This window comes from Anomaloglossus baeobatrachus, chromosome 6 (assembly GCF_048569485.1).
Source record: "Anomaloglossus baeobatrachus isolate aAnoBae1 chromosome 6, aAnoBae1.hap1, whole genome shotgun sequence".
NCBI classification, from domain to species: domain Eukaryota; kingdom Metazoa; phylum Chordata; class Amphibia; order Anura; family Aromobatidae; genus Anomaloglossus; species Anomaloglossus baeobatrachus.
In genome coordinates this window covers 485,239,014-485,254,337 of record NC_134358.1, presented here as the reverse complement: position 1 = coordinate 485,254,337, position 15,324 = coordinate 485,239,014, and positions in this window count along the sequence as shown.

Below are 15,324 nucleotides of genomic sequence, written 5' to 3'. Positions count from 1 at the left end.
CTTGGTGGCTGGTGGCTGCTATTTTTAGGCTGGGCGGGTCCAATAACCATGGGTCTTCCCAGCCAGAGAATACCAGCCCCCCAGCTATCAGCTTTTGTCTTGGCTGGGTATCAAAATTGGAGGGGACCACACACTTTTTTTTAAAAAATATATTTATTTAAATAAATTTAAAGAAAGCTGCTTGAGGTCCCTCTTATTTTGATACACAGCCAAGATAAAGCACACTGCTGGGATGTACAGCTTGTAGCTGTCTGCTTTATTTGTGCTGGGTAGATATATACGAGGGACCCTGCAACATTTTTTTTTATGAATTTATTGTTACACTCCATTAGGGGACCCAGACAGCTACTATGAGGGCACCCAATCAGAGACACCAGCATGCCAGCAGTATGACTGCAGCCAATCACAGATGCCGGCAGAGAGGCTGGGTGGGGGAAGCAGTAAATATGTATGAGATCTAATGAGCGGACCTGGAAGTAGTGCGACAGTCTTGGAGAATCTTAGTAAGTCATTTTTCATTGTGCCTACCGATCACAGTAATGTTGGTAGCAAAGATGGCTCAGCATTACTGTGATTTTAAGAAATGTCAGCATGTTTAATGGCTGAAAATCATGCTACAAACATGTTGTAGGGGTCTTGAAACTCACAAGGCGAATACCAAAATATTCATCAAGTAATGGATTTTGCGAATACCATAATATTCATGCGTTTATTCGGTCATCAGTAGTGATCATTACACATCCATTTAGGGAAGAATAAAATATAATGTGCTCCTGCGATGACTATACAGTAGGTACTTCTTTGCTTCACATACATCCCACTTATGGATAAGAAATCAACATATGATGCTTTCACTTTACAAGTGCCCTGCTGGTTTGGAATAGCACCAATGATTAGCAGGTGATGTTTACATGCAATCTAAAGTAGATCTGAAATCTTTCATTTTAGCCCAATAAGATCTGTATTTGGCTGGGTTCATATGTTGCATATTTTGTACAGATTATATACATGAATTTCAAAACTTAAATCTGTAGCATTTCTGCTTCTATGTCCCATTTTTCATGCTTATTAAAGCATTTTTACGTGTGCGTTTCTTGAAATAAACGCATAAAATTGACACCAAAAAGAAGTATTTTACCGAAATTGACGTGCTGTGGATTTACAAATAACAAAAAATCAATTTCCTTGCATATTTCACACCCCCCAGAAAATTCACCCCTTCTCAGCTCATATGCTGCAGCAGAAAATAAACAGTTATACTTATCTCCTCATGTTTTCCTGTTAAATAAATAGTTTACTATAATATTTTGAATTTATTATTAAATGGTGTTAATGGAACCCTGTGTGCCATTATAAAGAGCATTTTCTAGTAACGCAGGGTTAGCATCTGATGCAAAAGTTACGAGCGGCAATGTCAGCCTAGGCGTGGTACAGCTGGAAGGAGGCATGATGGTGTGGACTTGATAGAGAAGGAAATGAAGAACAATGACTCAAATCAGGGACGTCATCAGCAGTGAGTTATAGGGCTGCTTCTCACTTGCGAGTTTCTCGCAGTAGAGCAATGCGAGAAAAACTTGCATTGGAATCGGACACATGTTAGTGAATGATTCAGCTCGCATTTGCGTTTTTTTTTTTTTTTTTTTTTTTTTCAGTCCAAATCGGACTGAGAAAAAAATTGCAGCATGCTGCTTTTTTGCGAGTTTCTCTAACCATTTTTCTCAATTATTCCCTATGGAAGCGGATTAAAAGTAGGATCACACACGCGCACCAGCGTTCACATTTGCGAGTGTGGCAGGAACTATGCTCATTAAATATTCAACAGATGAATGTGACATCATATTCCCAAAGGTAAATTATTAACTGACACATGTGTAATCACTTTTATCTAGTTAAGATATTGCAGGAAACTAGCATCACAAACGTGACACACACGCGTCGCACACGCGAGCCAAATCATTAATTTATTCAGAAATAGCATCGCACTTGCGTTGCACTCGCACCTAACGTGAACTAAAATCAGCCGAGTTTTTTTCAGCCCAGTCGGACCGATATTACTCGCATAGATGTGTTTCCAGCCATACACCTTGTCTTCTGCTTCTCTCTGCATTAAATCACTTGTAAGGCATCGGGAATTCTAGCTTGTAGAAGAACTCTCAGTTATACTGTACTAATCGGGTTATTAACTATTTCAGTTTCACCCTTCGTTGAGGGTTAAGGCTGCTTTACATGGTACGACCGATTGTGCGATTTCACAATCGATCGTACCCGCCCCCGTCCCTTTTGCGTCACGGGCAAATCGCTGCCCATGGCGCACAAAGTCGGTAACTCCCGTCACACATACTTACCTCTCGTGCAACCACGCTGTGGGCGGCAAACGTCCACTTCCTGGAGTGGGAGGGACGTTCAGCGTCATAGCGACGTCACATGGCCGCCGGCCAATAGAAGCGGAGGGACGGAGATGAGCAGGATGTAAACATCCCGCCCACCTCCTTCCTTCCACATAGAGCCGGTGGCTGACGCGGGAGGCAGGTATGCGATGTTCATCGCTCCCGTGGTGTCACACGGAGCGACGTGTGATGCCACGGGAACGATGAACAACCGGCGCCCATTTTCAGAACCGATATTATGGAACCTAGCGACCAGTACACGACTCACGATTTGTGAGTGATACTGCGTCGCTAGGAGGTGTCACACAGGCCGGCATCGCCAGCGATGCCGGATGTGCGTCACAAAAACCGTGACCTTGGCGATCTATCGCACGACAGATTGTTTGGTGTAAAGCAGCCTTTAGACTTACCCGAACATGTGCTGTATAGTGATGGTTGAATAGTAACTATTCATACTCGGATTATTCATAACAAATCCCAAGTACTATTCCAGTGTTCATCACAAATAATGAACCTAATACAAGTCAATGGGTAACCCAACCATTTTTCTCGCTGTGACAAATACTGGAATAGTAGTCGGTATTTGGTAAGCATAATCCGAACCCGAATAATTACCATTCACCCATTGCTAGTGCTGTACCACTCATATATTATAGAAAAGGGGATGGGGCATTAACTGGCAAAAGTTTCGTATTTGTTTCAAAGGGATTTTCTATAATGGCCATAGCTCTGAGCTGCAGCAGACTGTCTTGCGCTGTTCGGCTCCGCACACAAGAAGTACCAGTACAGCGTTTGACTATTCACATTGCAGAGTCCGACATGCAGCCTGATCTCTCTTAAGTGCTCAGCTCAACTGGGCGTCAGCTGAGTTGTTACACTGCTCCCAGACGTGCAGAAGTTAATCTTTTTGGAGCAGTGTGCAACTTTTCTGAGAGCCAGGCTTATTATTACCATCTCCAGCTGGTCTCTACCTATTTAAGGCGGAGGAGTTTAATAGGAGACTGCCGAAGATAGTTCCTGCTTTCAGAAACAAAATCCTGGCGTCCGAAGTAGTTCTCTTGTTGGTGACCAGAGACTTGTTGTCTGCGCTGTTTGAGAGTGCCCTGGTGTGAATTACTCCTATCCCTTTTGGTTTATTCCCTCTGGTGTTGTTTTGGCTCTCCTTTGTGGTTATTTGCTGTGTGAGTTTGTTTCAGTTTTATCCCCTTGTCTGTGTTTTTAGGAGGTAGTTACTTGGTGTACTTCCCATCCCGGGGTTGGTGGTATGAGGAGTACTAGGACAGGGACAGACAGGATTCAGGGCCTAGGGTGGTGACCTGGACCTCCCTACCATCAAAGGTACCTCCAGGATCAGGGAGAGCATAAGGCCCACAGTCTTAGAGCCAGCGTAGCACCCCCGTGACACAGACATAACCAGACCCTAGTGCCTAGATAGACCCCAAAAGAAGCCTTCCATTTTTAACTAGCACATAGTAGGTGGGCATGTGTCGCCCTGGGCAAGCCAGGGGACACAGATAACAACACACACGCACCCCACATTCCCTGCAGGTACACCAGCTAACCCACAAATCCTTGTTGCCTTCCTCCAGAGGCTGATGATTCACACCAGGGGGTGGAGCCAGGCGGTTGGTGTCCGCCCACCAAGGAGATCACAGCTCTGGAGGCAGGAAGTAGCAGGCAGTTCAGCCAGGGAGGAGGAAGGAGTAGGAGGTGAACAGAGTGTAGCTCAGGAGGGAGCTAGAGCAAAGTGAAACAGCAGTGGAAGTGAAAAAAGAAAGCCTGAAGGTGGTCTGTGGCTGTGTGCCCAGACGGAGTCAGCAAGGTCAGCAGACAGTGGTGAAGATCTGCAGTGGGACTGTCTGGAAGTTGCTGGAAGGGCCACGGAGGCTGTGTGTATCCGGGGGTCTGGAGCAGTATACAAAGGGCAGTCAGCACCAGAGCAGGGGCTTTTCGGATCCCAGCAAGGCTTGGAGTCGCTGTAAATTGCTAAATCCGTTAGTGAAGGGGACGTAGATCCCCCAACAAGCAAGTCCTGATTGACGGCAAAGGTCCAACCACAACGGGGAAACACCGCCACCGCCAAGGCACCAGTTTCCCAGGGCCGGCGCCTGCGGGCAAAGTGTGGAGCTCCTCCGGCACAGATTGCAGTCGGGGAGCGGGTAACTGGTGGGAATCCACCGCTACCAAACAGACATTTCAAAGGTGCAGGGAAGAGACCGTCACCGCTAACTGCAGGGAACCGCAGCACCGTGAACCGTCCGAGGGACCCGTCCAACCAGCCGTTTTTTTACCGAGAACTGTGTCGTGTTTACTGGCTGAGTGAGTACCTCAGTGCCGCAAGGCACAGCGCTGCCCCTGCACCCCACTGGGCCCCGGGATCACCAACCCCTACCCACGGAGGGGCAACACAACAACTGGCTGCTCCGCATCACCATCCCCGGGATCCCCATATTGAGCAGCGGTGGTGAAATCACCACAACCGTGGGTGGCGTCACGGACAATAAACAATCTCCCAACCAAAATACCCCTTTTCACTCACGGGCGAGGAGTGTCGCTCGAGAAACCCCGGGATCTGGCCCACGGCTCGAGCCACCACTGAGCAGCTGCCGGACCCGAGCAGAAGGGGTGAGCGCGGTGTGCTGACACCCTCCTCCCCGCCCGCGACAGGCACACTCTGAAAGATTTCGCATTGGAGCCTAGAACCTTCAAGTCAGTTTTAGTTCTCTAACGTGTACTTAAAGTGCTTTCAGTCTTTCCCGTTGCCCAGTTACATTCCTCAAAAGGTCATTTGCCAATCCCCAAAGATGAACTATGTAGAATACTGTGTTATAGAAGAGGTGAATGATGGTACCAAACTAAAGTGACCAGAGAGGTCAACTGCATCACACAATCTGCAGAAAGACAAAATGTTAGTGATGTCCTCGGGGAGAAATGGAGAAGGGCAGTGAGTTCAAAGCAGCCATTCCTGTAACTTCTATTACTCACGTTAAATATTACATCATATTCTTTGTTCTGTTTAACTGAAAAAAATGCAGTTTTCTTTTTTTTACAGAAAACGATATTCACAGTTTTAGGCCATAGCACAGCTGGGTATTTCTGGTCTAGGACACACAGATGTGTATGAATGTAGCAATGCTCTTTCCTTTCTCTGAAAGACTCAGGACTTCACCAACGGTGAATTAATGCTCTAAGAACTCTGCTTTGATTTAATCTATAAAGCCTCTTTTTTTCCCTAAAGCAAATTACTTGGATAGCATAGTTTAGAGATCTGGGGACTTTTCTTGGAAGTGAGTAGACACATTTTACTTCTGGTTTAGCCAAATCAAAGCTGATCTATCAGCTTAAAGGGAATCTGTCAGCACTTTTTTACATATGGAAATAGTGGTATGGTTGTGCTTGTTCTCCAGTAAAATTAATGCCTTTCGTAAAGATCCAATGTATCAGTCAAACGATATTTAACAGGAACCTGTCAGGTCAAAAAAGCGTTATAACCTACAAGCAGGAGCATGTGTGACCTAGTAACCCCTTCCTACCCATCCCTGTGTTGTAATAATGTATAATATATAAGTCTTAAAATACGTTTGTATTACTTACATATTCCCTATGTAAATGAGCAGGGGCTGTAGCCCCATGGGCACTTGCATATTTTCCATGGTATCATGCCCCTGTGGGCTTGATGCCATGGATTTACATGAGCGACGTCACGTCTGCTCGTTCAGAATCCTGCGTGTGTGCACTTACCATTCTCGCCGCCTTCTCAGCCTGGTGTTTGCTTGTCAGCTTCAGACGCGCACTGAGCATGCTCAGAAGACTCCTGCTGTTCTGGTCATGCACAGCATGTGTCTGAATCTGGCAAGTAAACACCAGCATGAGAAGGCAGTGAGAATAGTAAGCGCGCATGGGTGGGATTCTGAAGGAGCAGACAAGACATCGCTCATGAAAATCCATGGTATCACGCCCACAGGGGCGTGATACCATGAAAGCATGGAAATGCCCATGGGTGATGCGACACCCATGGACCTACAGCCCCTGCACATTTACATAGGGAATATGTAAGTAATAAAACATATTTTATTACTTTCATATTACACATTATTACAACACAGGGATGGGTAGGAAGGCATTACTAGCTCACACCGGCTTCTGCTTGTAGGTTATAACGCTTTTTTGACCTGACAGGTTCCATTTAACATAGATGCCATATGTAAATCATACTGGAAATGCACTGGGGGAGTGTCAATGCACTTATAAGAAGCCATCCGAATGCATGTCAGGAACAAAGTAGATATGGAATTGTTACTGCACTGCTGAAGATATGACATAAATCAAGGAAAATTGAATGGAGGTGGTTCTAGTCAACGCTTTTCGAATGTCACCACACGTCTTCATCAGGATATCCATCTTCCTGATGAAGAAACTCCTCGAGACTGGTATCCCACTTCGAAAACAAATGGAAAGGTTTAATTTTTTTTATATTCCATTTGTACAGCATTTTTTAATTCTATATGGTGCATTATATAATATAAATCCAGTTTCTCCTGAACTAGTTTGCATTATCATTCCTAGTTCTCTTTATTACAGCAGCGCCTTGTGAGATAATGTAGTAATTCACATACTAATTCACCTTAAATACAACTTTGCATATTTGAAGGGGTCAGTAGCACAAATCCACATGGAAGCAATTTTAAGAACCTCATCAGTCACTGAATTATTCTTTTCTAGCTCCATTAATCTTTTGACCATTATAGGGGCTTGTCTGTCCCACTGCACCACGTCTTGGAGTCTTGTTCTGACTTTCCACCAGCTAGTCAAAAGATAGATACTTTAAAGACCTGATCACATATGCAATGCATTAAGTATCCGCACACAAACACACCCCTGTGTAAGTAAGGTTATAAGTTCCATATGTATTAGCCGTTGCCTTGGTGAAGATTTTAACAACAATATCTTTTAATATTCATTACATACTGAGTGTTCTCGCTGCCAAAATCTGACCCAGCTACTAAATTCTACTCAAAAGTAGTAAATTCAGCTCTTATAAAGCATTTGAAGTATCTTTTACACCACAGAATTATAAGTTTTGAATTCCTTCCCATTTTGTAATCTTTTATTTACAAACATCTAAAACTTTTTGGTTAATTTAGCAATTCATTTTCTGGCTTATCGAATAAGATCACAGCGCAGTTTCCACTATTAATCCAGACAATCCTTACACCCTCGATAAATCCCATAGGGATGGTGCAAAGTGTACTTAAAAGTAGTAGCATTTCCTCAGCCGTAATGTGTGCAATGTATTATCAATCGCGGAGGCCAGCACATGTGTTTTCAATCATGCAATGGCCTCTACTTTCTATCAGATGTCTGCACAGTTGAACTTACCATTTTGTGTGAGGGATCTCCTTAATCACTGTGATAATGGCCACCGAATTTAGCAAATGGAACAGTTTTTAAAAGGTTAAATTATGTGAATTATTGTACAAACCCTCAGTCCTCAGCAAAGAAGATGAAGTCAACCTCACACATTGTGGCTCTTTGGTGTGAATATGACATTTATAACATTTGTTACTGACACAACAAAAACTTTTCATGTTGATTATTGTTTAGCATATACAGTGCCTTGCGAAAGTATTCGGCTCCCTTGAATTTTTCAACCTTTTCCCACATTTCAGGCTTCAAACATAAAGATAAAAATGTTAATGTTATGTGAAGAATCAACAACAAGTGGGACACAATTGTGAAGTTGAACGAAATTTATTGCTTATTTTAAACTTTTTTAAAAAATAAATAACAGAAGGGGCTTTAAATATTATTAGTCCCCTTTAAGTTAATACTTTGTAGCGCCACCTTTTGCTGCAATTATAGCTGCAAGTCGCTTGGGGAATGTGTCTATCAGTTTTGCACATCGAGAGACTGAAATTCTTGCACATTCTTCCTTTGCAAGCAGCTCGAGCTGAGTGCGGTTGGATGGAGAGCGTTTGTGAACAGCAGTTTTCAGCTCTTTCCACAGATTCTCGATTGGATTCAGGTCTGGACTTTGACTTGGCCATTCTAACACCTGGATACGTTTATTTGTGAACCCTTCCATTGTAGATTTTTCTTTATGTTTTGGATCATTGTCTTGTTGGAAGACAAATCTCCGTTCCCAGTATCAGGTCTTTTGCAGACTCCAACAGGTTTTCTTCAAGAATGGTCCTGTATTTGGCTCCATCCATTTTCCCATCAATTTTAACCATCTTCCCTGTCCCTCCTGAAGAAAAGCAGGCCCAAACTATGATGCTGCCACCACCATGTGAGGATGGTGTGCTGAGGGTGATGAGCTGTGTTGCTTTTATGCCAAACATTTCGTTTGGCATTGTGCCCAAATAGTTTGATTTTTGGTTTCATCTGACCAGAGCACCTTCTTCCACATGTTGGTGTGTCTCCCAGGTGGCTTGTGGCAAACTTTAAACAACACTTTTTATGGATATTTTTGAGAAATGGCTTTCTCCTTGCCACTGTTCCATAAATGCCAGATTTGTGCAGTGCACGACTGATTGTTGTCCTATGGACAGACTCTCGCACCTCAGCTGTAGATCTCTGCAGTTAATGCAGAGTGATCATTGGCCTCTTGGCTGCATCTCTGATCAACCTTCTTGTTAGAGATGAAAGTTTGGATGGACGGCCGGGTCTTGGTAGATGTGTAGAGGTATGATACTCCTTCCATTCCAATATGACCACGTGCACAGTGCTCCTTGGGATGTTTAAAGTTTTGGAAATCTTTTTGTAACCAAATCCGGCTTTAAACTTCTCCACAACAGTATCCCGGACCTGCCTGTTGTAATCCTTGGTCTTCATGATGCTATCTCCGCTTTAAACAGAACACGGAGACTATCACAGAGCAGGTGCATTTATACGGAGACTTGATTACACACAGGGGCTTATATTTATCATCATCTGTCATTTAGGACAACATTGGATCATTCAGCAATCCTCAATGAACTTCTGGAGTGCGTTTGCTGCACTGAAAGTAAAGGGGATGAATAATATTGCACGCCCCAATTTTCAGTTATTTTTTTACAAAAGTTTAAAATAAGCAATGCATTTCTTTCAACTTCACAATTGTGTCCCACTTGTTATTGATTCTTCACATAACATTAACATTTTTATCTTTGTTTGAAGCCTGAAATGTGGGAAAAGGTTGAAAAATTCAAGGGAGCCGAATACTTTCGCAAGGCACTGTAAATAATATGTTTGCAACATTTCTTATAGCAAAGCGTCAAAAACGGAAGGCATATCAGAAAATATTTCTTCTAAGGAGTCTTAAAGCACCACTCCGGCAATTTTTTTTTGCATCGCTGGAGTGATACTTTCAATGTACAGTAAGTCCTCTGCCACCTGTCTTAAGGTGGCTTTACACACTGCAACATCTCAAACGACATCGCTGTAACGTCACCGGTTTTGTAACGTTACAGCGACCTCCCCAGCGACATTGCAGTGTGTGAAACACATCAGCGACCTGGCCCCTGCTGTGAAGTTGTGATCGCTACAAATCGTTCAGGACCATTCTTAGGTCCTTTGTTTCCCGCTGTGCAGCATGATCGCTAGAAAGTTTCAGTGTGTAAAGGGGACTTTACAGCGACTTCCCTTTCAAAAAGCTGCTTTACAACGTCCCCAACAACCAGCTAGGTCGCTCTGCAGGTCCGGATCGCTGTTGCGTCGTTGGCCAGGTCTGCCTGTTTGACAGCTCACCAGAGACTTTGTAGCGATCCCGGCCAGGTTGGGATCGCTGGTGGGATCGCTAGAAAGTTTCAGTGTGTAAACCCAGCTTTATACTTACCTTCTGCTGTCTTCTTCTGTTATCACTGCTGTTCTGTCAGGCTCTGACGATTTGTGATCTGTCAGCAGCTCCAGTGTTTCATGGAGCACGCCAAAGGTCAAAACTCAATGCAAACCTATAAGAGCCCTGTTCTGGCCTCGTTCTGGTTCTTATAGACTTATATTGAGAGCTTATGACATAACTTTTGACTTCAGGCCAATCAGAAGTTACAGTCCCAAGATGGTGCCACGGGAGGAGAGGTTTGCTATAAAAGCATCAAAATGTCAGTGCGTTAATATAATACATGGGGCAGGAACTTGCATTTAAAGCACCACTCGAGCACAGAAAAAAAAGAAAAAATACTAGAGTAGTGCTTTAAGAGTGAAATGCTCTTTACGACTAGTATAATATTTAGGCTACGTTCCCAAAAAAGTGAAAACCCTGCCTTTTTTGTTATGCATGACATTTTTTTGCATTTAACAGTTCAAAAAACTGGATGTGATTTTAAGAAAACTCATGACCCACTGGGTTTTTAAAAATCCTGCAGAACTGTGCATTTGTTTTTTTTTTGCTTTTTTTTGTAAGGTGGGTTTGGGGGGAAGGAGATGGGGGTGAGTGCATTTCTTCCCTACATGCTTTTATAGGAACTTCAAAAATTATTTTAAAAAAATAAATGCGTTTTTAAGTGCAGAATCCCAGCATTTCTACACTAAAAAAATGCAGAAATAACCACTGCTTCAAGTATGCACCAAAAGTGCATCAAAAAGCAATTAAAACTCAGCAAAAACACAATAATCTGAATAAAGTGCTATTGAATATTCTGATGCGGACACCTGCAGAAAATACAGTTGTGCTTAAAAGTTTACATACTCCGGCAGATTTTTTGCTTTCTTGGCCTTTTTTCAGAGAATATGAATGATAACACAAAAACATTTTTTTCCCTCATGGTTAGTGGTTGGGTGAAGCCACTTATTGTCAAACTACTGTTTGTTTTCTCTTTTTAAATCATAATGACAACCAAAAACATCCAAATGACCCTGATCAAAAGCTCACATACCCCAGTTCTTAATACCGTGTATTGCCCCCTCTAACATCAATGACAGCTTGAAGTCTTTTGTGGTAGTTGTGGGTGAGGCATTTTATTTTCTCAGATGGTAAAGCTGCCCATTCTTTTTGGCAAAAAGCCTCCAGTTCCTGTGTATTCCTGGGCTTTCTTGCATGAACTGAGCGCTTGAGTTATCCCCAGAGTGGCTCAATGATATTGAGGTCAGGAGACTGAGATGGCCACTCCAGAACCTTTACATTGTTCTGCTGTAGCCAATGACAGGTTGACTTGGCCTTGTGTTTTGGATCATTGTCATATTGGAACGTCCAAGTACGTCCCATGCGCAGCTTCCGGGCTATTGAGTGCAAATATGCCTCCAGTATTTTCTGATAATATGCTGCATTCATCTTTCCTTCAACTTTGACTGAAGTTCCTTTGCCTTTGTAGCTCACACATCCCAACATCATCAGTGATCCACCTCCATGCTTTACAGTAGCAATGGTGTTCCTATCATCATCAACCTCTTTGACACCTCTCCAAATATAATGTTTATGGTTGTGGCCAAAAAGTTTGATTTTGGTCTCATCACTCCAAATTACCTTGTTCCAGAAGTTTGGAGGCTTGTCTCTGTGCTGTTTGGCGTCTTGTAGGTGAGATACTTTGTGGCATTTGTGCAGTAATGGCTTTCTTCTCGTGACTCGCTCATGCAGCCCATTTTTCTTCAAGTGCCTTCTTATTGTGCATCTTGAAACAGCCACACCGCTAGTCCTGTATGTCAGCTGTTATTTGTGGGTTTTTCTTTGTATCCCAAACAATTTTCCTGGCAGTTGTGACCGAAATTTTTGTTGGGCTACCTGATCATGGTTTGGTTTTAACAGAGCCCCTAATTTTTTATTTGTTAATCACAGTTTCAACACTGCTGACAGGCATTATCAATTCCTTGGATATCTTGTTGTATCCCTTTCATGTTTTATACAGTTCAACTATCTTTTCCCGTAGATACGTTGACAATTATTTTGCTTTCCCCATGACTCACAATCCAGAAACATCAGTGGCTGGATGAAAGATGCAAACGTTTGTCCGGATCTGAGAAACTCACTCAGCTTCTATGCAGCAACGAAATAGGAAACTGTGGACAAATAGCGCAATAGGGTCTTACCCTTATAGGCACAGGGCAAAGGAGGGGGGAGCAAATATACTCACCAACTGTAGTTGTGACAGTCACAACTACTGTAATCGCATGTAGAGATAAGATCCCGGCAGCAGCAACCCAGTGGCTGATAACAGAGAGTTTGATAGAAGAGGGTTTCTATACCGCGCCAAGGATCACAAGTCTGGATGTCAGATCAATGAGGCTTTATTATATCATAGGTCTACGCGTTTCAGGAGCACTGCCCCCTTCCTCAGGACCATAAAATAGACCACATCATTGATGTGGTCTATTTTATGGTCCTGAGGAAGGGGGCAGTGCTCCTGAAACGCGTAGACCTATGATATAATAAAGCCTCATTGATCTGACATCCAGACTTGTGATCCTTGGCGCGGTATAGAAACCCTCTTCTATCAAACTCTCTGTTATCAGCTTCTATGCAGACATACAGATTACTAGCAAACAGCTCACAGGTGAGGATGTTACCTTTATTAGCCATTCAAACCCATTTGTGTCAACTTCTATGCATGTTATCAGGCCAAAAGCACCAGGGTATGTGAACTTTTGATCAGGGTCATTTAGATGTTTTTGGTTGTCATTATGATTTAAAAAGAGAAAACACAGTAGTTTGACAATAAATGGCTTCACCCAAACACTAACCATGAGTGGAATAAAGTTTTTGTGTTATCATTCATATTCTATGACAAAAGGCCAAGAAAGCAAAAAATCTGCCGAGGTGTGTAAACGTTTGAAAACAACTGTATGCAGCAATTGGGCAAATGGACTCTGATAATTGTATTTTATAGGTACCTAGAGCTTTCCTATAATGGGTGTGCATGAAAGACTTAACAAACATTCCCAATTCAGGTAAAGAGACTTCTTTTTTCTAATCTTCATCATTTTGCATCAATAGACAATCTGTTTCTTGTGAGATTGCTGTTTATTTTTTATATATGCCCTGGCAGTACCTGTTACCCTGTATGTTTGATGTATTATGTGATCATTTTCTGAACTGGGGGTAGGGATTGGAGTGCTGCAATATTCTTCTGTCAGATTTGCTGACAGCAGATATGATTTAATCTCTTGACTGTGAAAAAATATCAGGAGGAAGTGCCAGGTACTGAATCCTTTTTCTAGCATAGAACAAGTTCTGGTGAGTAGTGATGAGCGAGCACTACCATGCTCGGTTACTCAATACTCGTAACGACTAGTGATATGCAAGAAGTGCAATGCTCAGGTGCTCAGTACTCATAACGACTAGTGATAAGTGAGCACTACCATGCTCGGGTACTCAGTACTCGTAATGACTAGTGATGAGCGAGCACTACCATGCTCAGGTGTTAGGTACTCATAACGACTAGTGATAAATGAGCACTACCATGCTCGGGTGCTCAGTACTCGTAATGAGTAGTGATGAGCGAGCACTACCATGCTCAGGTGCTTAATACTTGTAATGACTAGTGATGAGCAAGCACTACCATGCTCGGGTGCTTGATTCTTGTAATGACTAGTCATGAGTGAGCACTATCATACTCAGGTGCTCAGTACTTATACTTGTATCGAGTAATGATGAGCGAGCACTACCATGCTTGGGTGCTCGATTCTCATATTGAGTTGTGATGAGCAAGCACTACCATGCTCAGCTGCCCGGAACTTGTAATGACTAGTGATGAGCGATCACTACAATGCTCAGTACTCATAGTGACTAGTGATGAGTGGGCACTACCATGCTTGAGTGCTTGGGACTCGTAACAAGTAGTGCTGAGCGGGCACTACCATGCTCGGGTGCATGGTACTCATAACAAGCAGTCAGATACTCGAATGGGCTCAACTCATGTGCGGAGTATGATGGAAGAATGGGAAACTCGAGAATTTTTCCAGATGAACTTCCAGAAAAATGATTGAGTTTCCCATTGACTTCCATTTTACTCTGTACATAAGTCAAGGATGTTCAAGCGTCCGACTGAGTGTTACGAGTACTGAGCACTTGAGCATTTTAGTGCTCGCCCATCACTACTCATTATGAGTACCGTGCACCCGAGCTTGGTAGTAGTTGCTCATCACTACTGATGAGTCTTCAAGGAATATAAGAGTTATCAGTTCATAAAAGGAGCCATGGATGGGTGGCTGGAGATAGATTTGGAAGAGGCTGTGCTGAATGTGGCAGGGTCTGTGAGCAGTATGCAGCGGTATATTCGTTGTCATGTGGTAAGGTATTGTTGGTTGTATTTCTCTGTTGTGGTGGGCTAAAAAAAGTGTGATAAGATAGGTATGGTGGGAATCAGCTCCTAGATACATGGCTATAATGGTAATGACTCTCTTCCTGTGTATGCACTGTAACATTTATTTAAACCTTAAACTTGAGTTCTTGAGTTATTGTGACAAGCTCTGACGCCTGTGTAAGGGTAATACCGGCTGAAGACTCCTGTGAAGTTCACAGCATCCTAAAAGAGTGCAATAAACTTCACCTCCTAATGTGAAATGCACCAATAAAAATCGAGATGTCTCGTGTGAGTTTTGTAATCATCCAGCTTGTTGTATGACGGTGTGAATAGAGAAAAAGTAAAATTCTTCTGTTTTAATCAATTTTGTTCTGTGAAGGGAACCAAGAAACCACCAGCAGTACATGCTTTTTATGTTAAGCATGATGGAAGTGGTTTACAGTCTGAAATGTTATTTACGGGCCTTTTTTTTATCTATGTGTTCGTTGGTTTCCATATTGTTATTTTCAGGGTGGATAAGGAATTAATTCCAAGACTTTTGGCAAGAGACCAGCAAGATGCCAGCCCACACTTTAGCCTTGTACTTCTTGAGAGCTGTGAGATAAGGGGTATCTCTTAGAAGTCTGAAGTGAAGAACCAGTAGGAAGGGAACATATTGTCAGGGAGCTAGTGAAAGAAACAAACTGATAAAATGTTCTTGGAGCTGACTATGTCCTTGAGGGAAT